At 54.1% G+C, this 26,643-nt stretch overlaps 1 protein-coding gene across 5 annotated transcripts in view; it reads left to right on the top strand.

Moving 5' to 3' along the window:
* Window positions 1-11,658: 11,658 nt before the first annotated feature.
* The window catches only part of CDH22 (cadherin 22), a 121,863-nt gene continuing 106,878 nt past the window's right edge, over window positions 11,659-26,643 (top strand). For 2 of the 5 annotated variants that reach the window (XM_036902108.2, XM_057503042.1), the window contains exon 1: window positions 11,673-11,916. The gene's annotated coding sequence lies outside the window, so the exon portion shown is untranslated. Of the gene's footprint in view, window positions 11,917-26,643 lie in introns of all 5 variants that reach the window. The other 3 variants (XM_036902110.2, XM_036902109.2, XM_057503044.1) reach the window with 3 other exon arrangements.

Here is a 26,643-nt window from a genome sequence, read left to right as displayed (position 1 = left end):
CTGACTCAGACTCAGCTTGGGCTCTGCGGGGCCCAGCCACCAGGAGCTGATAAAGAAAGTTAGGGCCCAAGCCTGAAAGGCTCCCTGGACAGCCATATCTCCTCCTTGGGCACCTCGAATCCCACCACCCCAGCGGCATTCCCTTGGGTAAAGTATTGCCTGTTCTCTGTTGGAGAGATCGTATTATGCCCTGAATTCCTCTTACCCAGCATTAAAGACTCAAATTACATATCATCTTTGTTTCAGGGGCAACTTTCTGGGGCTCCTCCAGGCAGAATAAACTGTTCCTTCCTCTGTGGTCCCCGAGTGCCTTGAATGTTTGCGCAGCCCCGATGATATCAGAGAAGGGTGTTTTGTTTTGTTTTTTGCAGTCTGTCGCATCAGCCTGGGAGCTCCTGGAGGGGCAAGGTGGCAGGGATCCTTTTGTCTGTATGTGTTTTTGCAAATGAGGACAATTTTTTGTGATGCATTTTTTGAGTGGGTCTCCCTTTCTAGACTGTGAGCCCTCTGAAGGTGGTCTCTTATTTATCATACAGTAACATTGACTATTTTGTGGTGTTCAGCTCTGTAAATTTCAACACATGTAGAGATTCATGTAACCACTGTCCGAATGTACACTGAATTCATGTAAATGCTGTCGATCCCTATGGGCTTCTTACTCCCTTAATTTTCATATTTTAAAGAGTCATCCATGTCTGCTGCTGTGTGCATGTCTGCTGCACTGACAGCTGCCCAGACCTCCATGGTGTGTGTGTTCCCACGTCTTCCTGCCCACCTCCCCAGGAGGACACCTAGGTCACCTCCAACTCCCCCTACCACAGATGACATTAGGATGATCACCCCCAGACTTGTCCTTCACAGACATACCAAGACTTTTTCTGGGCTTTATACCCAGGAGACGAATCCCTGGGCCATACGGTCAGCACATAAATAATGATCTCTAAATCCCATGTCATTTATGAAGGTGTCCTGGCCATATGGAGAGATAACAGGCCATATAATGCCAACATGCACCCATAGGGCTGTTCCAGGTGTTAAAATGTTGACACCTTCCACTCTGGTAGATAAATAGGTGCTTTCCCATCCTCTGAGTCTCCCAAGGGCTCAGCCTATCTCGTTGACCCCCAGGAGCCCCTGGCTTTTCCCAGGATCCAGCAAGTAATGGGTTACACCTGACCCACAAGGGCTCCTGGGGTCCTGCTCCAGTTCCCAGTGTCCATTCCCAACTGTTACATATTTTGAATATCATCCTCTGTATGATGGAAAGAACCAGAAAAGAGCCCCAGACGTTGACATTCAAGCCATCCCCAGCCAGTCTCTGGCAGCCCCCTGCCCTCATTGAATTCCCACAGCTTGAGGGTTTGCCATGCTGCCCAGAAATATACTTGCACAATCCTCACAGCCTAGAAAGTGCTAGGAAAAGAAAGCTAGGAGTGGTCCTCCCATTCAACAGACAAAGAAACTGAGGCCCAGTTTCAGTGGGAGTGACTTGCCTAAGGCCCCATGGTAAGTGAAGAGCAGATCTGGGACCCAAGGGAGTTTGAAGACAGACAGAGGCCCCAGCACCGCCTGGCCTGAGGATCTGCCCTCTACACCACGCCACACGCAGTAAACCACACCACCTCCCACGTGTCCTGTGCCAAAGTCTGGGAGAGGTGAGCTGAACTGCACTTGACTAGTTGGCACAGTGCTAGGTTTTGTAGACATTTAATTAAATGCTCCTTAACTTCAATCTTACAGTTTTCTTTTTGTATTTTTGAGCTAATCGTTTTTTTTTTTCCCTTTCACATCTCAGACTTTTCTGTAGGCCCTTGACAAAAAGATCAAGGGCTCTTCTGAATGCCTGCACATCTCATGTGGTACTGGGCCCTGCCAGTGACTGGGCCTGCGTCTGTCCCTCCAGCTCAATGATGGGCTCTTGGTTGACCCCCTGGCTTTTGTCAATCTGGGGAGAGTGGGTCATGGAGGTCAATCAGCCTGGGGTCCTGCCCTCAAGGGGCCTCAGTTCTACAGCTGAGACTCAGCATTTCCAAAAGCAGAGGTTCTCCAGTCCCAAGAGGCTCCACACAGTGATTCTCAGAGGCTAGCAGTTCGTGGGGGTGGGGGGTGGGGTGGATTCCTGGAGGAAGCTGGAAGTTATTCAGTGGCTTTTTTAAAAGGTGGAGAAGGGGAGGGTAGAATGGGGGCCTGGAATGCCAGGAGTCCAGGCTTAGAGCCCTGCTCCAGATAAATAATAGTGTCAACTAACACCTGCATCTATTGGGCACTTACTGAATGCCAGACACTATGCTCTCATCATCTTATTTAATCTTCATAACATCTGTGGATGCAGGCAGGGCAGGTAGGCAAAATATTTCATACCCAGTACCCCATGTGTGGATACATCAGAACGCTCACCACAGATGCCAGAGAGGTCCTCCAGGCCCCTGGAGGAGTTGGCCTGGAGTGTTTGGATTGTGGGGGACGGGAGTTGTCTCTAGATGGGGCTGGGGTAGTATCAGGGAAGAGCATTGGGTCCACTGGCTATTCACTGGCCTGTGTGGAAGCACTGCAATATTTTAACAAGCCCAGCTGAGTATCAGCTGGCACTATTATCGTCTTCGCTACTTTACAGCCAAGAAACTGAGGCCTGGAGAGAGGAGGTGACTTGTCACCACTAGCATGAGGTGCTACCTGAATTCAGACCTACGTGCAGCTCACTCCAGAGCTCATACTTTTACTCATTAGGATCCTACTGTTTAGCTGCCTTGCCCCAGCCCAGGGGGCTCACATCCTGGCTGTTTTCGCTTCCCGGAAAAGGCCTTGACGTAGCTGTCCCCGCTGCAGCCTCCAGCTCAAAGGGCAGCAGCTTAGGCGGGAGGAAGGGAAGAGTTGATCCCACCAGAGCCCAGGACGGGCATGGCACCACTCTCAGGCCTGGAAGCTGCTGGCACCTGCCTTGGCCTCTCATCACCACTGGCCCCAGGTGAGAGAAGTCAGAGCAGGCCCCCCAGGGACTCGGTAGCATGGCTTCCCTCGGATTGGATTCCCATTGAGGCTTCCTGCTCTGAGCCCTGAATCAAAAGCAGGCAGCAGCCATTAGTGCCCCAGGGTCCCCAGGAAGGCAGCCCCTTCAGGCCTCCACTGGGACTTCCCTCCTGCCAGATTCTCGGGCCCTCAGAGCAGGAGAGGGCCTGGGGGAGGCACTGGGCCACAGGGAGAAGAGATCACACTGCAGGGCCAGGGCCCCGGGGGCTCAGACCCAGGCTGGGGTGAAGGAGGGGCTCCAGGAATCTGGGTGGGATGAGGGTGGACACCAAAAAGCACAGGGTTTGGACATAGCCTTTCCCTGAGGGCCCTTCCCTCATGGGGTTCAGGTCTCAAGGTGAGAGCTGTGGGGGGCCAGTGAGAAAAAGCAACGAATTTAAAAGGAATTAGTCAGGAGGAGGTGACAGGCCCATTCTGAAGCAAGATGAATGGGTTTCAGTTGGCGAAAATGATTCTAATTTATAATCTGCTTCTTGCTGCCGCTCGCCAATTAATTCTCTATAGATACATAAATAGGCCGCGTGTTTGCTTTGCTTCAAACGTAATAAACATTACACTCTGTCCTCTTCTTTTGTGCTGGTTCCTGTCACGGCATTAGTCCCCACAGCTAATTCCTCACACCTGTCTCTGCCACTCAGGGGAGCAGGCTGAGTGGGGAGGAAGTGCCCGGCTCCAGGAAACTCCTGGCATCAGGAGATAAATGACTGATCCGAAAGCTGCGGGCACACACAGAGAGGCGGGGCTCCCCACTTGCTCCTCACGGGGGCCCAGGCAGGCAGGGAGGGAGGGAGGGGTGTACCACAGCCTCCCCTTGAGACTCTTGTGTCACAAGCTCTGGGACCAATGAGTGGAGGAGGCAGGGAACCAGCAGCCATCATGACTCTCTCTCTGCCCCCCATCATTCATCCCCAGCTCACGGGGCTCCAGACACCCAGGTTTTGTGGTTGTTCTTCAGACACTCCAGGCCTGCCCCTGCTCCTAGCCTTCACACTTGCTGTTCCTTCTGCCCCTAAAGAGACACCTCCTTTGTGTGTCTCTTCATGTATCTCACCTAGCAGCGAGATAATTTCCTGACCCCCGCCTTCCTAAATCAGGAACCCCTTCTTCAACATTCCCTGTGTCCCTTTCCTGCTTTGAATCTCTCCTTAGCACAATCGAAACCTGTTGTACTATTTATTTTATAAATTTATCTTGTTTATTATCTTTCCCAACTGGAGTGGAAGTCCTTAAGGGTAACCCCTGTATACTGCTGTATCCTCAGAGCCTGGCACAAAGTAAATGCTCAATAAATATTTGTTGAATGAATCAGCGAAGTGGGGATGGGATGGGAGAGAGCAACAGCAGGGGAGGCTGAACTGCCGTCTCTCTCCAGCTTGATCAGCTGTCATCTCACTGGATTTGGATTTGCTGAGGCAGTGGATAGCGGGGTAGGAGCTGTGAGTAGAGGTGGTGATTTGCACAAGGCCACACAGTAGGGAGTGAGGACTAGGATCCCAGGTCTGGGCTCTTCTCTAAGGCAGCTCAGGCTGGGAATATATACCTCACAATAATTCGTCCAGGCAGGGTGGTGGAGAAACTGGAACTCAGGGAGGTGGCATGACTTGCCCAAGGTCACACCATCATTGATTCAATGAAATGATTGAGTACCTCCTATGTGCCAGGCACTGTTCCAGGACATGAGGATGTAGTGGTAAACAAGACAGATACGATCCATGCCCTCACCGAACTCACAGGAGCGGGCATTGGACAAATTCCCAAGTAAATGTAAACGTCAGGAAGTGATAAGAGCTAAGAAGATGAACCAAGGTGGGCAGATAGAGAGCGATGGCAGGGCTGGGGGGAAGGGGGTGCCACTTCACTTGAGCGGTCAGGGTCGTAAGTCCTCTACGAGCACCCTGAGCAGAAACCCCACCGACCACCTTGTGAGCACAGAGCAGGGTAGGACTTCCACGCACGTCTCTCTGCTCCAGGTGTGCGTTCTTTCCCGAACTGTGTTGTCACTAAAAATGAGCGTCCAGTGAGGAAGGAGGTGACAGCGGCTAGAGTGTAGAGTGAAGCAAGAAGCACTCGCTCTGAGTGGATGAAGTGTGAGTCAGGGCCTGAAGCCTGGGTGACAGATAACGGGTAACAAAGCATGGGGCAGGGCCTCTCAAATAGGGGTCACACAGGAGTGAAAGCCTGGAAATGGGAATGGCAGCATCAGGGAGAGATAACCGGCTCTGGGGGAAGACAGAGAATTGGGGGGACTGGTTTGCAGTGTTTGCCAATTTTCACTTATGAATACTCTCAACATGGCCAATTTCAAGGGCTTGCAAAATTCCTGAGAAATCTAGCATTTGGCTTTGACGAGCCAGTGGAAAGCAGCTCCAGCTGACCCCAGCTTCAGGTATCGATAAAGGGCTCACCAGACAGCACCCATAGGGGGGAGTACGAGAAATGGGTTGAAACGTACATGCAGAGCAGAGAATCCTGGACTCTCATATCTGAAAGGGCCCTCAGTCATCGTGAAATTATCATCTGACACTCCTTTATTTTACAGAATAGAAAACCAAGCCCAAGAGAGCCAGGGACTTGCCCCAAACACACAGAGTTGGGGCCCAAGCCAGGCCTGGTGGAGAGCTCAGACTTCTCAGGATAACTACCTCCGTTTCTGCTGCTTCTTTAGGGATCATGATCCACAATGGCCCCAACGGACATGACAGTCAAGGGCTCTGCCATGTTTGTTGGGCGGAAAGGGGAACGACGGTGTTCCAGATCCAATGGAATGCAGAGGTGGAAAAGCTTCATGCTATCTGGTTGGTGATAGTAAGCTGGGTTTTGAAGGATAAATAGGAGTGTTTTTTCTTTAGCAAGACAGACAAAAGAAGAAAAACATTGAAGGGGCAGGAAGGGCATTATAAAAGCTCAGAGTGTGATAAGAAAACTCAGAGCATTTGGCATAACCAGGATGGAGGATACAGGAGGCAGCTGTGCTGAGGCAAGGCCCTGCCTCTCGTGCTGAAGCACTAAGGGTGGGTTTTCAGGCAACAGGAAAAAGCTATTTTTAGACGGGTCCTCCTGTCTTATCAGAACTAGGTGAGTGAGGTGGGATGGCAAGGTGCCATTTTGCGAATGAGGGCCTGCGGGTGAGGGATGGCCCAGGTTCTCCAATGTCACAGCCTTTTCCTGCCGGTGCTCAGCCTGCGGCTCGCCCCATGGTGGGTCTCCCCCCCCACCAAACCCCTGCTGATCCCCCTTCCCCTCTTGCTGGCTGCTCTTCTCCAGGCCAGGAATAGAACCTCACATCTGACAGTCCTCAGCAGTGTTTAAATTTAATGGGCCCTCCTGCTTTTTTCCTCCTCAGCACCTGGGCTGGGTGCTCTGCAGCAGCCCTGGGGAGCGGCAGGTGAATAATTCAGGGAGAGGCAGTGTTTGAAGTGTTGGGGGTGCCTCAGCCTCCCACCCCAGGAAAGGGGGTTCAGGAGGGATGGTCCAGATGCTCAGGCCCTGTTCTGCTCTGTCTTTAGGGCCTTTAGGGAAAGCTCAGGGGAGTCCTATTCCCACCTCTGTGCAGCCACCGGCAGCCTCAGGGTTGCAGAGGCATCTAGGGCTGGAGGAAGGGAGGCAGAAGGGGAAGGCACGCTTTCTTCCCCAGTGGGCTGCCCTGGCTTTGGATCTGGGTCCAGGGAGAGACAAGAGGGACAGAGTGTGCGGGAGGCAGAAGGTGGGGGCTTGGTTCCAGGAACCGCGGTGGGGAGGGAGCTGGGATGCAGGCAGAGATGGAGGGCGGGGCCTGGCGGGCAGCTGGATAGCCCCTGGGGGGTAGAGCTCGGCTTGGGCCTGGGGTCAGGTGTGCTGGGCAGGGCGCTCTGGCAGCTTCGGTCCTGGATGGCTGTATCGCACTCGCACGACCTCCCCTTGCCCGGCAGTTCCCTGGGCGCTGGGCCACCTCTTCCATCTCAGCCCACTGCACCCCCGCAAACAAAGCAGCCCTTCAGTTTTCGAGCTTTGGCCCCTTTCTAGCCATCTTCCCTGCTTCCTTCCATCAGTTATTCAACAAACATTTATTGATCATCTACTACAAAACAGATTCAGTCTTCAACTCCTGAGCTGTGTTCCATCCCGGGGCCCACTCTCTTCAGGACAAAGCAGGAGAAGGAAGAGGGACGCAGGCTTTAATTCCCATTCTGTCCTTAGTTTCTGGGTCCCCTGGCTAGTCACTGTCCCAACCGGAGACCACGAGGCTCACTGATCCCACTTTGCTGACTTGTTATTCTCATTACAGCAAACGCTTATCCTAAGTGTCTTGCAGAGATTTGCTCAGTCTCCACCCTGCCCTCTGACGTTGACGACACCCTATGAGGAAACAGACGTAGATGATCACTTGCCCAGAATCACACAGCTGATAAGTAGGTGAGGGATCTGAACCCACAGCCGGGCTCCAGGAAGAGCACAATGAGCTGCTTGTGCTGGCAACGGGCTCTCGGCGCGTGTGGCACCTCTGAGGGTCCCCCTGCCGCCGGCCCCCGCTCCCGCCGCGCCCCGGCCCTGCCCCCGCTCCCGTCTTCCCTCCGCAGGGAGTCCCCGCCCCTGCTCCGGGCGCCCCGGCGGAGGAAGCGGGGTCCAGAGGCGCTGAGCGCTGGAACCCCTCGCGGGAAGTGGGGCGGGCCTCCATCCCATCCCGGCCCCTGGTCCCCTCCTGGGAGGGGCTGGGCTGCACCCTGGATGCGCCCCCCACCGTCCCCCTGCGGGCTGGCGGCCTCAGTCCCCGCGCTGACATTTCTTTGGTTGTTCATGTCACGGCCCTTCAGTCTGCGCAGTTGTACAAATGTGCTGGCGAGATGAAAGGCGCCGGGAACAGCGACTGGCGAGCAAGTTCAGAAGAGCTTTTAACTTCCAGCTGCCACAGACAAAGGGGAGGAGGAGGGAGCGAAGGGGTGGCGGAAAAAACAGAGGGAGGAGAACATATATAGTTTTATAGTTTCTCGGTGCCTTGGTTTCCCCACCTATGAATTTATAATTTGGTTGCTCTGTGAATCAAATGAAAGAATCCTTGGGAAACACTTGGCTCGGGAAGAGAGTGGGGGTGGGGATTGGGAAGGAGGGAGAGAAGAGGTAGAGGAAGGTGGGGAGAAGGTGGAAAGGGATATGGGGGAAGGGAGTAGGGAGGGAGGGAGGCAGCCGTAGGAGACCAGGCGGTGGGGAGACGGGGAGACTGAGGCCTGGGGAAAGACAGGGAGAGACAGAGAGAGCGGCAGAGAGAGTGCGGGGAGTTGGACAGGCTGAGTATGAAATGGGTAAAGACACACAGACACAGGGAGGAAGGAAGAGAGAGAGAGAGGATGATTGAGGACAGAGGGACAAGGAGTAGAAAGAGACAAAGAGACACTCAGAAAGAGAGAGATCCAGAAGCAGGCATGGGGAGGAGCCAGAGCCAGAGGTGGAGGGAGCCGGACAGAGACAGTGGCAGTGGTGAGAAGGCAGGGGACAGATCTAACTAGATGGGCAAGGAGAGGGGCAGGGCTGCGGGTGAGGACAGAGAAGGGAGGCTCTGGAGGCTCCGTCCTGTGTGAACCAGTGTAGGAAAGGAGACAAGAGCCAAGGAGGGTGGCCAGCCTGCCCCGTCCATGCCCTTCACCAACACCTGTTCAAACTCAAGCTGCCCTGGAGCAGATCCTGCAATTAAGGCATTCAGGCTGGAGCAGCGGTTCTCAGCTGGCGGTGATTTTGCCCCTTGGGGAACATTTGAAAATGGACACATTTTGGTTGTCAAAACTGATGTGGGGAGGACACACTATGGGCACCTAATGGGTAGAGGCCAGGGATGCTGCTAAACATCTCACGTGCACAGGGCAGACCCCTACAACAAAGAATTACCTCACCCAAACCATCACTAGTGCCAAGGGCTGGAGGGAAGGAAAGAGCCCTGGACACAGATGGCTTCTCTAAAGGAAGAACGTGGTCAGGGCATGGAGCGCTGGTCGCTCTTCTGAAGGAGGTGAAAGGACTCACAGGAGTCCCTTCTCGTAACCCGTCTAGCCATGCCACTTGCCGCCTCATCCGGCCTTATCCCATCCCTGCTTTGGGAAGAGTATGTCTCCCTTACTTGTAGACTCCTCACGTTGTAGTATAATCACGCACATGTTCAGACCTCTGAGTACCTGCACTCGCCAGGCACTTACTTGCTCAGGGCAGGATCGCACACCAGTTCCGTGTGCAGACTCTGACTCCAGCCTGCCTCAGTTTGAATTCAGCTCCACCACAAACTACTTGTGTGGCCTTGGGCAAGTTTCATAGTCTCTCTGTGCCTTGATTTCCCCACCTACAAAAGTACAACTTGGTTGCTATGTGAATCAAATGAAATAATCCTTGCGAAACACTTGGCTCAAGGGCTTGACACATGGTATGTGTGCTCTGAATCCTGACTGTTGTTATCCTCTCATTTGATCTGTACATCAACACTGTGGGTGGTGGCTTGCCCAACATCACCCTGCCTGCATGGGCAGAGCTGATCTCCGTTCTGTCTGGTGCTTCCTCTGTCACACACTGCAGCACCTTGCTGCACCTGTCACACTGCAGCAGAAGTCCCTGCTTACCTCCTCCCATACCGGAGTGCGAGGTCAGGCCTAAGTGCCACGCACCAACCTGATCTCACCACTTGCCAGCCATGTGATCTTGACATTTCAATCATTTGTGCCTCAGTTACCTCATTTGTAAAATGGGGCTCATACTAATATCTGACTGTTGTGAGGATTTAAAAGCAAAATCATAGCACAGAGCAAGCATTCAATAATCACTGATGGTGTGAGCCTAGCATAGTGCCTGGCACAGAGTAGACATTCAGAGGTTTGTTGCAGAAAGAAAGAATTACAGATAACGGTGGAGAGGAGTCTGAGAAGAAGAGATCTTCAGAGAGGAAAAGCAGTGGGGAGAAGAGAGAGGGAGGTTAAAAGAAAAATACATGAGTAGTTCATTCAACAAACACTTGAGACCTACTGTGTGTACACAGATGTAAGATTAACAGTGTCCCAGACTAGAACAACCTGTGGACAACTAAATAGGTCTGACATCTGAGATGAGCAGCATACATACACCAGGGCCTGGAGGCAGAGGCAGGCAGGAGGGAAGCTGGAGCAAATGGCAAAAGTGAGTAAGTAGGAGATGCATCTGGAAGTGCTGGCCTCTGGTCTCTGAAAGCATGAAAGAGTGGAGGCTAAGAATAGAGAGGAGAGAGACTGCGAGAAGGAGGGGGATGCAAAGGCAGGGCTGGGAGAGATCAATGAAGGGGGATAAAATGGGCGAAGGACTTAGGGGAGGCAACCGGCTGGTGCGATGGAGAATAAATCTCAAAATAAATAAAAGAGTGGTGGAGTTTGGTAGGAGGGGCCGGAGGGGCAGCCAGTGGGAGAGGCACTTTCAGTCACTGGGGAGAGAGAAGGACCAGGGCATGGGGATGGAGATCAAGATGAGGGAGGGAGGCAAAGGAGGGAGCAGAATGGGATGCGGTGGAGCCGGGGTCCCTGAGGACCCACAGGGGCCCTGGTGGGTCCTGCTCCCTTGGCCCTGAACTTCAGCAGCTGATCATATATCATTATGTGTCTGGTCAGTGACAGCCTGACGGGACAGAGGTAGATGGTGGTCCTGTCTCCTGCTATCTTTCATTCACCTGACAACCCTTTGGTGGGGCTCCTTAGGGGGCTCCCAACCCAAGACAATAGGTGGATCTACCGAAGTGATTGGTCCTAGCCCACCATCAACAACCTCATACTGAAAACCAAGGATGGGGGGTGGTCTCCCCAATTAGGCTTCATCCTAGGGATATGGGACTGAAGAGAAAGCCATGCAGCCAGGGGAAAGAAACTGGGCCTGACAGAAAAGACCTCAGGCAGCAGGTTAGCTGGATTTTAAAGAGAACAGCAAATCTGTCCTGGATGGTGTTTCAGGACAGTGGGGGTGTGGGTGTTATTGGCAGGCTCCTGGGCAAAGGTGGCGCTGAATTAAGGGTGGGGCTCTCTTACCAGCTTTCTCTGTTGGTTGCAGGATGTCCAGCATGCCCGCCCCCCTCCCCCTCCAGGAAAAGCCCTGGTTCTCCTCCTGGGACACTAACCTCACAGCTCCCTGGAGACTGGTCCCCCAGCCTCTGTCCACCTCAAAGGGTGGTGATTGCTTCTGAAACCGGCGGGTCTGTGCAGGGTTTTCTGGGCAGCCAGCTGGGGATGGCCACTGGAGAAGCCTGCCCCCACCCTTGCCTTCGCCCCCTCTCCTCTGAAGCCGGGCTCCCATACTAGTGGGAAGGAAATGGGGAGCCCTAGACACAGTGAAGTCAGATGGTGGAGAGGATCGTGTCTCCTACTGGGGCCTCCGGGGCAGCTGCTAGGCAAGGAGGGAGATAGTCCCCCTCCTGGGGGCGCTCCCTTCGCGCGGATCTGGGGTTGGAAGAAGGAGGGGCGCCGCCCCCCCAGGTGTTTCCTGGGACTGGGCTGCCCGAGGGCTGGAAAGGCCGGCCGCTCCCGGCGGGGGAGGGGCGCGATCCGGGGGACCGGGCTCCCCGGCTGCGGGCTCCGGGCTCGGCGGCTGCCTGCGGCTCGGCACGGCGCTCCCGCCCGGCGGGCGCTGCATTCTCCGAGTCTCCACCAGAGGCTGCGGGAGGAAGGAAGGGAGCCGTCCCTTGCACACTTCCCCCCTAGTCAGACACGCACACTCCCTCGCTCCCGCTCGCTCACTCCCTCGCTCTCTCGCTCACACACACGCGCGCACCCGCCGCCGCGGCTCCCTCTCTCGCGCCCGCTCTCCCTCCGGCTCCTCCGGGCAGCCGCCGGGCTCCGGACTCGTCCTCCCGCGCCGGCTCTCCCGCCCCACGCAGCGTCCCGAGGCGGCAGGGCTGGGGGGAGCCCCGGGCCGCTCCCCGAGGTAAGAGCGCGGGGGCCGCGGGAGGGTGGCCGGCTCGCGTCCGAGGGGAGGCTGCCCAGCCGGGAGGGAGCCCCCCAGCCGGCGGGAGCGGCCATGTGGGGGCTCGGGGGCCGAGCCTCCAGCCGCAAGCAGAGCCCGGGTGCCCGCGCCCGGCCCCGCGCGCCCCCTCCTCTCGGCGGGGCGGGCGGGGAGGGAGTTTCCTACGTCCAAACTTTCCCCGGCGCGGAGCCGAGCCGCCTCTCAGCCCGGAGCCCGCGGCCCTCCCCGCCCCCCAGCCCCGCCCGCCGCGCGCCCCAGAGCCTCCGGGACCCCCACGGGCCGCGGGGCGGCAGCGCCGGGGGCCGAGCCCGCGCGCCGAAAGGCGCTGGGGAGGTGGCGCGCGTCCCGGCGGGGACCGGGACCCAGGCGTTCCCCGCACCCCCGCTGCCGGGGCTCGGCTCCCGGGCCCCTCCCAGAGGCGGGGTCCGGGGCCGGGAAATACCGCCCGGCAGTCAGCGTGTGCGCGCGGGTGTGTGTGAGAGAGGTCGTGCCGCGTCCGGGGGCACCCGGGGGCGGGCTCCAGCCGCGGTGACACGCACGGCTGCGGCCACCTCCTGAGGAGGGGACAGCTGGCCCACGAGGACCCCCGCCGCCTCACCGGCGCGACCCCGCTGCCCTCGGGCCGTCGGGCCGGCCCGCGGACACACGGTGAGCCAGAGGCAGAGCTGCCGTCTGTCCTGGGACCGCGCTGCGGGTGCACTGTCCCTATGGAAGAAGAACAGGGCCTGACGGCCTCACGTCCAAAGGGAGAGCCCTTGGGACCGACGCTCGGAGGCCGAAGCGGGCGCTGAACGGGGAGTTGTGCGTGGTGTGGGCGCGTTAAGTGCTGGGCGGCCCGCCGCGGACTAGGTTGGAGCCGTCTCAGTGGCGTCCCGGGACTTGATCTCCCGTCTCCTATTTCTCTGGCCCTGTCAGGCCCCTTCCGCACGGTGGGGACGGTAGGAGACCACCAGGCGGAGTTGCAGCGGGAGGAGCTAACCCGGAGTCCCTCGAGGTCTTTCCTCGAGGGGCACCTCCTGGTGGCGCGCAGAGAAGCGGCCGCTTGAAGCCGGCCGAAGGTTTCCAACCCTCGCGCCTCTGGGAACCCTCTTTCTTCTCTTACACCCCTTCGGGCCTGGCCAGAGGTTACGCGTGCCAACTTCATTTTCCACGGGTCTGGTTCCTGCTCTCTCCGGGTCCCTGGGGCTGGCCAAGGTGCCCTCAGCACAGGCAGCGACTCGTTTGAGGTCTCTGCCTGCTGCCAGCCCTCTGCGGGTTCCTCCATAGGAGTTTTGGATCGTATCCTCTTCTTCCCCCACTAGTCAGCGCCACTGTCCTATATCGGCATCGCTTCTGCCTCGGAAAGCCATAGGCTCCTTCCTACCCATCATGCCCTTCTGTCCATCATTAGTACCCCCCTACACTTGCCCATCAATGCCCACTCTGTCCCCCTTAATCACTGTTATTTTACAGTCCTTGTTGGAATTAAGCCCCGGTACCAAGGATATCCTTTGGTCTTCACCCATCTGTGACCATTTCTCTTCCGCCCTTCTTCCATCCTGCCTGCCTCGGTTTCTCTCTTCAGCACTCACCTGTTCCCTGCCCACCTCCCTGCCCAACCGCTTCTCCACTCCACCCCTGTTCCTCTCCCTTTCCCAGACTGGGATGCTCCTCTTCCATTCCTCCTGGAAGGGAAGGCCACCGTTGACATTTAAACACTGCTTCCTGGGGGCGTCTGCATGCCCCTCTGGGATTACCCCTGCCAGTGCCTCGGGGGCATTGCAAAAGCCAGCCAGGTCTCTCTCAGCCAAGGGGCAGCTGCCCTTCCTGAGTGGCCCTCCCGGCTGGCTCTTGGAGATGAGGACCCTACTTCCCCTGTTTCTGACTGTGAGCACATTAGAGACCGCCTGGGTCCCCTCTTTCCCATATTAAAGTATCGAAAACAGAGGTCCAGGCCACACAGTAAGCTATAGCCAAAGCCACAATGGAACCCAGGTGTCTGATTTCCAGGCCTCACCAACTCTCCTTATACGTTGGGCAGGTCTGGGGGAAAACAGGGCAGTTTCTTGCCTTCCCACTGTGAGCAGAACAGCAATAATAAAAGCCTGCTTAAATGCAAGGGATGTTTAAGTTAGGCCCCCATTGTTCCAGGCCAGCACCCCCGGGGAAGCTGCTGAAATGCCTTTGATGGAGAAGCCTAAGTAACAGATGCTGAGGATGCAGCTCAGCTCCTAAAGGGGTTGTGAACCTCCCCCCCACCCCCCGCAAGTCAGCCCTGTTATAAAAAAAAACATGGGTGTGAGGGGGTGGCTGTGATCTCAGGGCGTTTCTGGTGGTTTGGAATAATCGTGCCTAGAGGCAGGACTTGCAGTTCCCCTGCCGTTTCCCAAGGCTCTGCTTTATTTCTGAGGCCTCTGCAGGAGCGCTGGACCCCAAAGCCCTCTAACAGGGTCGGACAGGGGCCCCAGGAGGGCCTGTCCCCTCCGAGTTGGCAAAGTTTGGAGCAGCCAGTTTATTTACCACATGAGCGATAGGAACCAGCCAATTAGATTTCCTTTTCTTTCTGTTTTTTCCCTCCTTTTCCTTCCATGAGGAGGTTCCATTCAGAAATGCGGCCTCAGGTATTCCAAGAGGAGAGGGAGAGAGGGGGAGAGAGAGAATGATTCCTGTTTACATAACTCAGGCGGCAGCCGGTGCAGCTTGGCCTGGGAGGGGGCGGGAGCTGAGGATAGTCAGGTGGTTCTGGGGAAAAGGAGATCTTAAGGAGGTGCTTTGGGCTGGAGCCTCAGGGCTGAGGGCTTCCCCATCCTGCCCGGGACTTGACCCAAAGAGGGCGCTAGGGGTCAGGGACAAGATGGGGAATTCAGCCTTATCAGGCTGAGAGAATACCCAGGCCTCAGGCCAGCCTCGGGAGAGAAAGCTCAGGCACCCAGTGAGGGTGTGCATACCCTCCACCCACGGGGGACTCCTCAGAGCGCCCTTAAGATGGAGCTCTTGACTAGAGGCCCTTGCTTTCTGGAACCTTGTGTTTTGATACAGGCCTCTCTAGAGAAAGCTGTGTGTGTGTGTGTCCCCCCACCAACCCCCCATTCAGGACAGGTTCTGACCACAACTTTTTCATCAAGGCATTGGGCATAATTGGCCTTTGTCTTTTTTCCCAAGGACGAGGCAAGGCGTAACAAAGTTGCCTGCAGAATGGTCTGAGCTCTATGTATCTGCTAGAGAGAATGTTTTTCTCATTGAGGATGATGCAAAGTGGCTGCTGGGAAACAAGGGGGCAAGACAGGGTAGGTGGAGACATGGCTGTGATGTACAGTTGGGCAGGTTGTTGGCTGTCCAAGGGCATTCAGTGTAGGAGGAGAGTAGTGGCTGAAATCCATCTTAAGCTCCACTCAACAAATCAGGTGCCTTAAGACAAACTGTGTCCTCCTGGAGGAGGGGATACCTTTCTCTAATTTGCAAGAAAAGCTTCATACACTCCCCAGCCATGAGCCTGTAGGGTTACATGCACCAGAGGAGGATGCTTTTCTTTAATCCCCAGAAAGGTGACCCAACTGGGGGTTAAGGATATACACAGTCTCACTCCTTAGCCTAGTTATCATACAGTGGGGACACACTCTTATAAATATGTGAGTCTGGGTCTGAACTTCCTCCCCTGCACTTCCTTCCACGCCCCATCAGCAGGCACCTTCCTACTGTCACACTGGAATTAGGCTGAAAACTTCTTGCTTTCTCAATCATCCACTACATACCAGTCCCTCCTCTGTGTAATATAGTTGATTAAGAACATGAGCACTGGAGTCAGACCAGCCTGGATTTGTGAGTTGCTGGCTGTGTGATTTTGGGCAAGTTATTTTGCCTCTCTGAGCCTCAGTTTCCTCCTCCGTGAAGTGGAAATAAAAGTAATACCTACCTCACTGGGTTGTTGCGAAGATGAAATGCGCGTGAGTCTGTATGGTGCTTAGCCCTGTGCCTGGTACACAGGGCACTTCCTAAACAAAGCAGTATTGTTACTGTTGTTATCCCTCTGTTTGTGGTCCTTGATGCCCACAGGGCTAGAGGCGGCTCTTCCTGTTTAGTTTTGTGTGTGACTCTGGCTGCCTGCACCCCTGTAGGAGGGTGAGGTTTGTCTCTGACCTCAGGATCCTTTGAGGGATTGCTTAGGCTCTGCATGCGGCCAGGACATTGGAACGTGTTCTAGATTCCCACCGATTCATTTTGCTCTATTCTCTGCCTTTTCTCCCCTCCCACCACCCCACGATCTCTGCTGTGGCTCAGGTCTCACTAGCTTTGCCTAAACCATGGTGGCAGACTCCTGCCTGGCCTCCTAGCTTCTGATGCCCTCCTACCGCAATCCCTGCTGCAACCAGAGCGATCTTTCTCTAACGCAGGTGGGATCATGTCACTTGCTTGATTAAAACCCTTCCATGGCTCCCCATCGCCTACTGAATTAAGTCCAGACTCCGCATCATGACATTCAAGGTCCTTGTAATCCGTCTGCATCCTCCTTTATCTCCCACTGTGCCTCCAATCCAACACTCCTGCATTCAGCCACACCCACCCTTCTACCTGCTGCCCTTCCCCTGAAGATTTTTCAAAACATTAAAAACCGAACTCAAATAATTCCTATGCTTTGTATCCACCCATCCATCTGTCTGTCTGGCCATTCATCTTATTCATCATCCAGTTTAAAATATATACCTACACATACATATTAAGTGTTTGCTCTATGCTAAGCATTGTGTTAAATGCTAGAGAAGCAACAGTGAGCAAGCAGACCGGATCCCCGCGGACAGGAGTCTGGTGGTCTCAGGAAGGAGATAGACAATTAAAGAATTTTCATAAGCCACGATATGAGCCAATGTGGGGAGGGGAGGGCAGCAGACGTTTCCAAGAGGAAGTGGCATTAAAGCCTGCAAGTTGATTAGCAGCCCTCTGTGGGATGAGGGTGGGGATGGAGAATGGGAGCAGGGAGAGCAGGCTCCAGGCCAAGAGGTAAAGGATATGAGGGAGGGTATTGGAGGAGCTGCAGGTTCAGTGGGCAGAAGTGGAGTGTGTAGAGATGGTGTGCAGGTGTGGGAGTTACAGGAAACGAAGCCAGCAAGGTGGGCAGCAGCCAGGTCCCAAGCATCTGGAAAGCCACAAGGAGGAGGTTGGACTTCATCGCAAGAGCAGTAGGGAACCATGAGGGGTTCCATCAGGGGGTGGTATGGTGGGATCTGCCTGTAGGAGGAGCCTGGCCCTGCGGCTGGGTGGAGAGTGGATGCATGGGGAAGATGAGGTCCAGTACCACTGGTGGCTGGACCTGGGCAGCTTAGGGTGCAAGAGCAGAATGGTCCGCTCTGGGAGGCTGCTTGGACTTGGTGGATGGGGGGGGGGCTGTTTCCTGCTTGGGAGGTGGTGTGGGTCACCGGGGGAGCAGTTGTGGACAGTGCATGTGAGATGCTCATGGGAACACAGTGCAGATACCCGACAGGTTGCAGTGCAGGGAGGAGGGGCCACGCTGAGCGCTCTAGGCTGGAAGTAGTTTGAATGAAGGATAGATGAGATCAGGCAGGATAAGTCTGTAGAATAAGAAGGACCTTGAGGGACCCCTTAATTTCAAGGACAGGTGCGTCCCAGGAAGTCTTCTATGACCCATCCAGGGATGCATGACTGCCATCTATCCTGAGCCCCAAAGCAATTAGTTTAGTTTCTTTTCATTGCCTGCCTCATATTATCCACTAGACCTGTGGTTCTCAACCAGGAGCAGTTTTGCCTCTAGGGACATTTCTGGTTGTCACAACTGGCTAGAGGGCTACTATCGGTATCTAGTGGGTGGAGGCCAGGGATGCTGCTATACAACCTACAGTACCCAGGACCACCCCCCACAATGGAGAATTATGCAGCCCCAAATGTTGCTGGTGCTCAGGCTGAGAAGCCTGGCTCTGGATGAGAAGATCCTGAAGGCAGGCCTCGGCCTTTTTCATTTTGGTCTCCCCAGCGTCTAGCACGGCACGTGGCGCAAGGCAAGTGCTCCCTGCGCTCGCTGAATTAAACCCGGGCTGGAGGACGGCCCTCGGGCCACAAAGCATTAAGGTGTGCAATACTTCCGCGCAGCCCTACCCAGGGTGGCCTGGCCCAGTCCAGCAGGCTGGACCACCTAGTTTCACAGACACTTTAGCCAGGAGGGAAGGAAGCCAGTGGAGGCAGGCTGCCGGAAAGCTGCCAAAGACCTCGGTGGGTGAGGACATGCTGCTGTGTGTAGTGTTTTCCCTGTCTTGTTAACTTCTGTCATTTCTTTATCACCCAAGTAAATATATGTTGTTTTTTTAAAGCCATGCACGTTATAGATACACAGGCTGAGGAAACATGACAGCCTACTGACTAAGGACAGGGGCTCTGAAGTCAGAGAGAGTCAGGTTTAACTCCTGGTTCTGCCACTTGATAGCCGAGTGAGCCTCTGTTTCCTCATCTGTAAAATGGTTTTAATGAACCTACCTTGTCAGACTGTAGGGAAGAACAAATGAGGTGATATAGACAAAGGCTCGGTGCAGCGCTGGGCTTGTAGGAAGTACTCAGTATAGAGTGACTACGTGTGTGTATGTGTGTGTAAATTTATATGTATGTGCATGTCTTTTTATGTATGAAAGCATGTATTTTTAATTAGCCATAATCCCACCACCACTTGGCTACCATTTCGGTGCATATCCTTCTTGACATATATAGATTTTTAAAAAATAGAAATGGCATCTTGCTTTATACATATGTCTTTGTAACCAGCTTTTTTTCACTGTGTAATATATTGTGAATGCTTTGCCATTTCAATAAATATACATCTACATCATCATTTTTTAAGAGCTGCATGGCTCTCCATTGTGTGGCTGGGCCATAATTCATTTAGCCAGCCCCCACTGTTGGTCATTTGGGGTGTTTCCAATCCTTTGCGATTACAAACAATTCTGCAATGAACATCCTTGTACAGGCTTCTTCACGCGCTTGTCCATTGATTTCCTCAGGGACCACTTGGACATTTTTGGCAGGAGGCATGTGGCCCTGACCAGATTCCTCAAGTAGAAGCCCTGGGGCCCAGTGAGGAGGGGGCTGGGGGGCTCCCCAGGGAAGGGAGAGGATGCTCGACTCCAGAGAACTGTTTTGGCTCCTGGAAAGTAGGTTCTGATGTTAAGACTTCTCTGTGAGTGAGAAAAAGGAGAAGCCCTTCCCTATCATTCTGTTGTCACTGTGGTGCTGCAGACCTGTAGGGGACCTGGGGTGGGAGGGGACCGTGTGTGTGTGTGTGATGGGCGAAGTGACAGACACCAGGCAGGCGGGGAACACAAGGTGGATGGGCCCAGGCAGGCTGATGGATGGGTACCGAGGCAGATGGATCCGGGTCAGTGGGCAGACAAGATGATGGGCAGTGATGAGCTGGACAGGTTCAGGTGACCAGACATAGGACTGTGGCCCCACAGTGCAGCCCACAGGAAGAGGGCACGGAAATGGTGTATTCAGGGACAACGGGGAGTTCCTGGGAGATGCAGCCAGGCCCCGAGGCCCAGAGGCTCCCAGAGCATCTCTTCTGTTCTCTGTCATCCAAGCAGCTGTGTTTAGAATTATGCATTTTAGGGCTGAAAGGGCCTTTAGGGGTTGATGGGCCCAGCCCCATTATACAGATGGGGAATGAGGCCAGTGGGAGAAGGGGACTTGCCCGGGGTCCTGCAGTGCCTCAGCAGCAAACTGAGTCTTTGGTCTCTGGTTTAGTCTATTTTCATTTCCATTTTTCTCAAATGAATGCCTGATTTAGGCTTGAAGGGAAAGGGATAGGTTCACAGAGGGGGAGATTACAGCACAGTGGAGACACCTGGGAGGCAGAGTGAGCCTTGTCGGGAATTTCTCTGTCCAGTCTGCTGCCGTGATTCCACCTGTGCCCCGCTGCTGGGTATTGCTGAGAGCACAGACCCAGGAGCAGGACCACCAGGGGCCCATTCCAGCTCTGCCGCTTACTAGCTGAGTGACCTGAGATAAACTGCCCAACCCGTGCCTCAGTTTCCTCAACTGTACCTACCTTGTGGGTTTGTTGAGAGGATTAAATAAGTTAATAGAAGCAAGGCACTTAGCACCTGGCCCACAGTGTGGCTCTATGAACATTACACCACTTGCCCCCTATTTTTTACTTTTGAATTGTGCATGTGTTTGTGTGCCCGTGCACACTCACACACCTACATGAGCAGGCTGTGTCCCCTTGAAGACAAAGATTGTGTCTTTCTCATCCGATATGCTCCCCTATCACCATCAGGACCCTTTAGCCAGTTGGGCATGTAGTAGGTGCTCAATAAATGTGGGTGAAGCAGCTCATTGGATGATAGCTGGTTGAAGGGATCAGAGGGATCAGGGGAGGTTTTGTTGGGGAGGCAGCATTTGAGCTGTGTGTTGAAGTGCAGGATGGCTTTGCTGCAGCTGGGGGTGACATGAACGGCACCCCAAGTGGTGGGGATGGCATGAGCAAAGGAGGTTGAAGCTTAGTGAATGTTTGGGTGACACGGTTGCCTGGTTTAACCAGAGCACAGAGGACATAAAGGAAAGAGTCAGAGAGGCCCGGAAAGGGGAGGTTCGGCTGACTTGAGAGGCATGGAACTCCAGGCTGAAGAACGCAGGCTTGCTGACTGGAGTTGAGCTTTAGAAAGATCATGTGATGGCATTGTTTTAGGCTCAAACTCTTTAGAAAGGAGAAGGGAAGCAGGGATGAGCAGCTGAGATCTCCAGGAGACAAGCTGGGGGCTTGAATGAGACTATGGAGAATAGGAGCCAGAACAGGCATCAAGGAACTAGGACCAGCAGGACCTGGGGCTGCTTGGCTGTGGGAGATGAGGGCGAGCGAGCAGTGAGATAGGAGCCGGTCTCAGGCCTGAGTGTCTGGGAGAGTGGGGTGCCACTAGCCACGACAGAGGAGTCTACATTGCAAGATATGGGAAAAGTTGAGATGCCAGCTGGGATTATTCATCCACCCAGCGTCCTGTCTAAGCCATCCATTCATCTGTCCATCTAGCATCCAATCCATCATCCTCCATCCACCCGCCTCCATTCGAACATCCATCTGCCCGCAGTCCACCCGCCTTCACCCGCCTCCACCCCGCCTTCCATCCACCCGCCATCCCACCATGTGCTCCCGCCTTTCTTCTCATTTCCTTGCTGTCCGTCCATCCGCTCGCACTCATCACAAATCCACCATCTTTTTTATCCAGCCGGTGTAAATTTCTTGGGAGCCAACAGTGTGCCAGGCTCTGGTACTAGGACCTAGGATGAGCCAGGCCAAAATAGGGCGCCTAGGTGACAGGCTGGGAGTAAAGAGCACACTTAGTTCTCAAATCAAGCCTAGAAGGAGGGCCCCCCATTCTCCTAACCCGGCCCACCCTTCCATCAGCCAGCATTTCTCTCACGCAGCCCTGACCCCTCCTGCAGCTTAGATTAAGCTCTTGATCCCCTCACCAAATCTTTGTCCCCTTGAGACCCCAGTTCTCCTCCCAAATCCCAGGCCCCCACTGGAACAACCTCGGCAGGCCCCCACCTCTTCCCTGAGCCCCTGAGCCTTGTGAAGTTCCTCTCCTCTCATGGCAAGGAGTCCCCATTCCCTGGGATCCTCAACAGAGTTCTGCTGCCCTTGACAAGAGCCCCAGCCCCCTGCAGAGCCATCGCCCATGCCTGGAGCCCTGAATCACTCGTTGAGCATCATCCTTCCTGGGGACCAGGCCCCTCCTGGAGGCCCTAGCCACCTCACTTTGCCCCTGGTCACTTGCTGGCACGCACTTCTCTTCCAGAGGCCTGCTCCTAACAGAATTCTGTTCCCCGTCTGAGCTCTCCTGTCCCCTCTGGGCCGTTCCCTCCTGGAGCCTCCACACCCCTTGCAGAGCCCTTGTCCCAGCCCCTCCGCAGGGACCTGACTGCCCTCTCCTTCAGGCACTGCCAGCCCACAGGTGGTGGCGCCAGCTCTGAGGCCATCAGGGGCTCTACATCGCCCCAGGCAGCCCGCAGACCCTACCCTGCAGCAGGCTCTGTGCCCTCAGGGGCTCATAGGTCCCCAGCGGCGGAGACCAGCAGCTTTGGCGGCGGAGACTGAGACGAGCAGCTTTGGCCGCTAAGCTTGGTTTGGCTCGTGGGCTGGAAGAAGCTGGAGACTCTTGCTGCTTGTGGGTTAGGAAAACAATCACTAATTAGAGAAAATGCTTTGGGAAATTGCTCTGCTGTGTGAGAGGGAGGCTGCCTTGGGAGGGAGGGAAAGAGGCTCCTAAGCCAGCAATGGCTCCCCATGGCCTCATTCATACACTCCAAACCATCCGTGTGGCATTCCAGACCTATCGCTTCGTCTGGCATGGTCACCCACTGAGCTCCGACGCACACCTGCTCCAGCTAAGCCATTGCTCCAAGGTCCATCCCCACCTCTGCTCACCTGGGCTGAGCCCTGCCATCCATTCCGTCTGAACTGAACGCCCCTTCTGCCCTCCACAAGCCCTTGTTACCTGTCTCGTCTCTTTGATAGTCCTCAGGGACAGGAACCACGTCTTGTACTGAAGGCAGACAGAGGCAGACACATCTAGTCACCCATCCTCATCCGAGACATATTGGTTGGGTGGCTTTGGGTAAGTCTCTGACTTTCTGAGTCTGTTTCCTCATCCGTAAAATGGGGAGAGTAAGATCTCCCTTACTGGGTGGTCATGGCAAACGAATGAGGCAATGGGCCCACAGCGTCCTGCTCACAGTAGATACCGAGTCAGTGAAGGTGCCCCTCCCCCTTGCAGCCAGATCAGAAGTTTGGGCTGTGCGGGCCAGCATCTATCTGTGAATGTCCATTGATGAGCAACACCCCCAACTACTTGCTGTCTTCTTGTCTATCCACCATTCCCCTACTGAGAAGATCCAAAAAGAGGGCCCCTGAGCTTCAGGGAGAACCCCTGGGGGTGTCCTCATATTAGACGATAAAGCAATAAAAGTTGAATATTATGAGTCTTCTGGCCATAGACAAGACTCGGGCCAGGCCATCTTATGTCAGGGGCAATTAGGATGGTAGCCAAGAGCTTGGATTCTCTAGCCAGACTCTCTGGGTTCAAGTCCCTCTGGTGCCCATCCTTAGCTGTCTGACCTTGCACAAATCGACCACCTCAGTTTCCCCATCTGTAAAATGGGCATGATAATCATAGTACCTGCTTATGGTGGGGATTAATAAGCTAATATTTGTAAAGTGCTTAGAACAGCGCCTGGTTCCTAGTGAGCTCAACAGTAAAAGGGTTTGTTTAATAAAACTGATGAGGGATTCAGAACACAGGAGTGGACAGCAGGAGAGCTCAAGCAAGACAGGAAATGGGCTTTTGGAATTGGATTTTTGCAGAGCTAGGGTCCAGCCAGCTGCCCATCAAATTGGTCTATTTCTGAATGTAAAAAGGCTTTTTCTAGAGACCACTAGAATGCCTCATTTGGAGAAGATGAGCCCAGGGACGTCGCATGAAGAGGCAGCCTGGGAAAGGGACCCAGAGGCTCTCTGCAGGGCCCTGTGGGTCTCACCTGCCCTTTCTCTGGCCCAGTGGAGGCTCCTGACATGACTACTCTCCTCCTACCAGTGAAAGATGAGGCAGAGCGCAGTGACAGCTTGATGGAAGGGGAGTAAATCACTTTGTCAGGGGGTCTCAGAGAATTCCCTCCCGCAGTCTGGCTGAACAGGCAGTATTGCTCTGTGCTAGGTCTGCGCTGGGCACCGGGAGGGTACAGTGGACTGGTCGTGGTCCTTGCCCTTGAGTAATTTGGGAGATATACCCAATTCCTGGAGTCCCTCCTCTCCTTGGGCCTCAGTTTCCTCACTTGCCCTCTTCCTTTTTACAGAGCGGCCCTTCCATCTGCCCCTCTCTTCCCTTCCTCCTCCCAAGGCCCCTCCCCAGGCAAAGGATGGGAGGGGCCCAGTGGAGGAGAGATAGTTTGTTCAAACTGGAGGCATGGCCGGAACTTCTGATTGGCTGATCAGAACCATTCTTTTCCCTGGTTGCCATAGCATCCATTTCCTGGGGTTGTCAGTGATGAAACTCATAATATTGTTTTCAAATAATCCGTGTAATTGAAATAACAATTGAGCTGTTAACTCGTCTCTCACACCCGGGCTAGGACAGATCTATCCTGCACCCTCCCACCCACCCCAGGAAGCTCTGGCCCCTCCCCACCTCCTCTCCAAGGCCCAGCTCCTTCCTTGAGATGGAGGAAGAAAGTGCCTTTATTATAGAATCCTAGAAACTCAGGCCCTCAGAGCTGAACCAGGACTTAGAAACCAGAACCCCCCTCCTTTTGCAACCAAATGCACAGAGGACAGAGGGACTTAACCATGGTCACACAGGAGAGAAGCAGCTGAATGAGGACACGAAGATTTGTTTTATAGTAAAAGTTGGAGTGAATGTGCTACACTGAGTAGTTGATGTAAAATCATAGAGCTGCCCCCTTCTAAGGACTTGATTTTGTATGACCCTTTACCCACCCCTACCTGCATTTTATAGGTGAATAAACTGGGGCTCTGAGCAGTGAGGCTTAATGCACATGTTTTTATAACTTTTCAGAAAATGCCTGTTGAATGGATGGATCTCAAAGAGCACAGACCATTTCTCTCCCTATTCACCCCTGCCCACCACCCAGGAAGAGATACCTGGTCTCTTTAGTCAGAGGACTTCCTGGAAGAGGGGGTTGAGGGTAGGGGAGAGATTCCTGGAGGAGCTAAGAGAGGGAGGGATTCTAAAGTACTGACCCTCACCCCTCATTGTGTCCGAGGCTCTGTATTCAGAAGCATAAATGTGAAGAATGCAGGTCCTTGCCTAGTGCTCAGCCTGGGACGGGTTGAGAAATGGAAGAAGCAAGGCCTCTTCTGTGAGTACAGGTCTGTGTGCACACGTAGGAATGCAGGTCTGTACAGACAGCTCCCAGTAGTGGCAGCTCTGTGGAGATAAAAGCATTTTTAAGTGTCTGGTTGCTGTCCAAGGAACTCTCTGGATCGGCAGACTGCGTGGGTGGCTGGGGTGGGGGCACTTGCTGGGATTGGGGGTGAGGCACTCTTCTGAATGTAAGACTGGGTGACAGCATGAGGTTGGCTTCTTTCCCTGGATTCTAGAATGTTGGAAGCGCTAAGGGTCTTGGCAACCATCTACTCACCCCATTCATTCATTCTTATTTATTTATTCAACATTTTTTGAGCACCTACTCTGTACCAGGCACTGTGTGGGCCATGAGGATATGAGGATTAGGGACACTCAGTCTCTAGCTTTAAGTGCTCTTTCAGTCTAGAGGGACACACACACACACACACACACACACACGCACGCACGCACGCACGCACGCACACACACACACACACACACACACACACACACACACACACACACACACACACACACACACACACACACACACACACACGCCAGTGGCCAGTGGTCTTCTAGAAGGTCGAAGAGTTATAGGTACTAAGGGAGCTCAGGAGAAGGAGCAATTAATTCTGCCTGCAGGAATAAGAAACACCTCATGAGCAAATGACTCAGGATCAGTCTTGAAGGATGACTAGGTGTTCTCTAGGCAGTTATTGGGGTGAACAGCATTGCAGAGAACAGAGCGTAAGCAAAGGCAGGGAAGTACAGTTGACCCTTGAACCACACAGGTTCAAATTGTGTGAGTCCACTTATATGTGTATTTTTCTCAATAAGTGCATTGGAAAATACTTTGGAGATTTGCAACAGTTTGCAAAAACATTTTATTTTCCTTAAGATACTTTATTATAACAGTATAGTATATAATACACATAGCATACAAAATATATGTTAATCACTGTTCATGCTATCAGTAAGGCTTCTGGTCAACAGTAGGAGATTAGTAGTTAAGTTTTGGGTGAGTCAAAAGTTATACATGGATTTTTGACTGCATGGGGGGGTCAGAGCCCTAACCCCCATGTTGTCAAGGGTCAACTGTATTCACAGTTTGCAAAACAGTGGAAAGTGTGTTGCTCAAATGTTGACTGCCTTTGTGGAAACTGGGTTCTGGAGAGGGGCGGTGGCTTGCCCAAAATGACACCTTGAGATGGGGTACAGGCAGGACTAACACAAGATGCCCTACTTCATCAGAAAACTAGCTGAGTCTTTGAAAGACTCTAGTCCAAACCACCCATTTTTCAGATGAGGCAGCAGAGGATCATGAATGTTCAGTGTGTGCTTGGGGTCCCATGGTCCCAGGTGGTAGAGCTGGGGTTTGAAAAGTGATCTTTCTGATATCAAAACCCGAACTATTTTCACAGAACCAAAGCTGATATCAAGGTGAGTGTCATCTCAGCTAGAGAGCAGAGGGCTTGGGCAAGGACAGGCTGGCCCTGTGGGACCGTGCATGTGGCAGCCTGGACCAGCTCCTGTCACGTTGTTGGCACTAACACTTGCACAGGAGGAGCACGGCTCCAGCAGGAAAGTGGGCTGCAAGACCATATTCTTGGCTGGAGTGGACCTGAGTCCTGCTTGCCCCGGACTCTCTGAGTGACCTTGGCCAAGACATTACCTCTCTCCAGGTCTTAGTTTCCAAGATCCTCTATCTCTGAGGAGGATCCTCCGTGCCTACTCTCTGGGGCAGTCGTTCTTAATGATGGAGGTGGAGAGGGATGATTTGAGCCACTGGGAGACACTGACAATGTCTGGCCACAGTTCTGATAGTCACAACTGAAGGACAGGGATGCTC

The sequence above is a fragment of the Manis pentadactyla genome, chromosome 5 (genome assembly GCF_030020395.1).
Source record: "Manis pentadactyla isolate mManPen7 chromosome 5, mManPen7.hap1, whole genome shotgun sequence".
Lineage (NCBI taxonomy): Eukaryota > Metazoa > Chordata > Mammalia > Pholidota > Manidae > Manis > Manis pentadactyla.
Note: the sequence above shows the minus strand (reverse complement) of the source record. Positions and strands in the feature narration are given on the sequence as shown.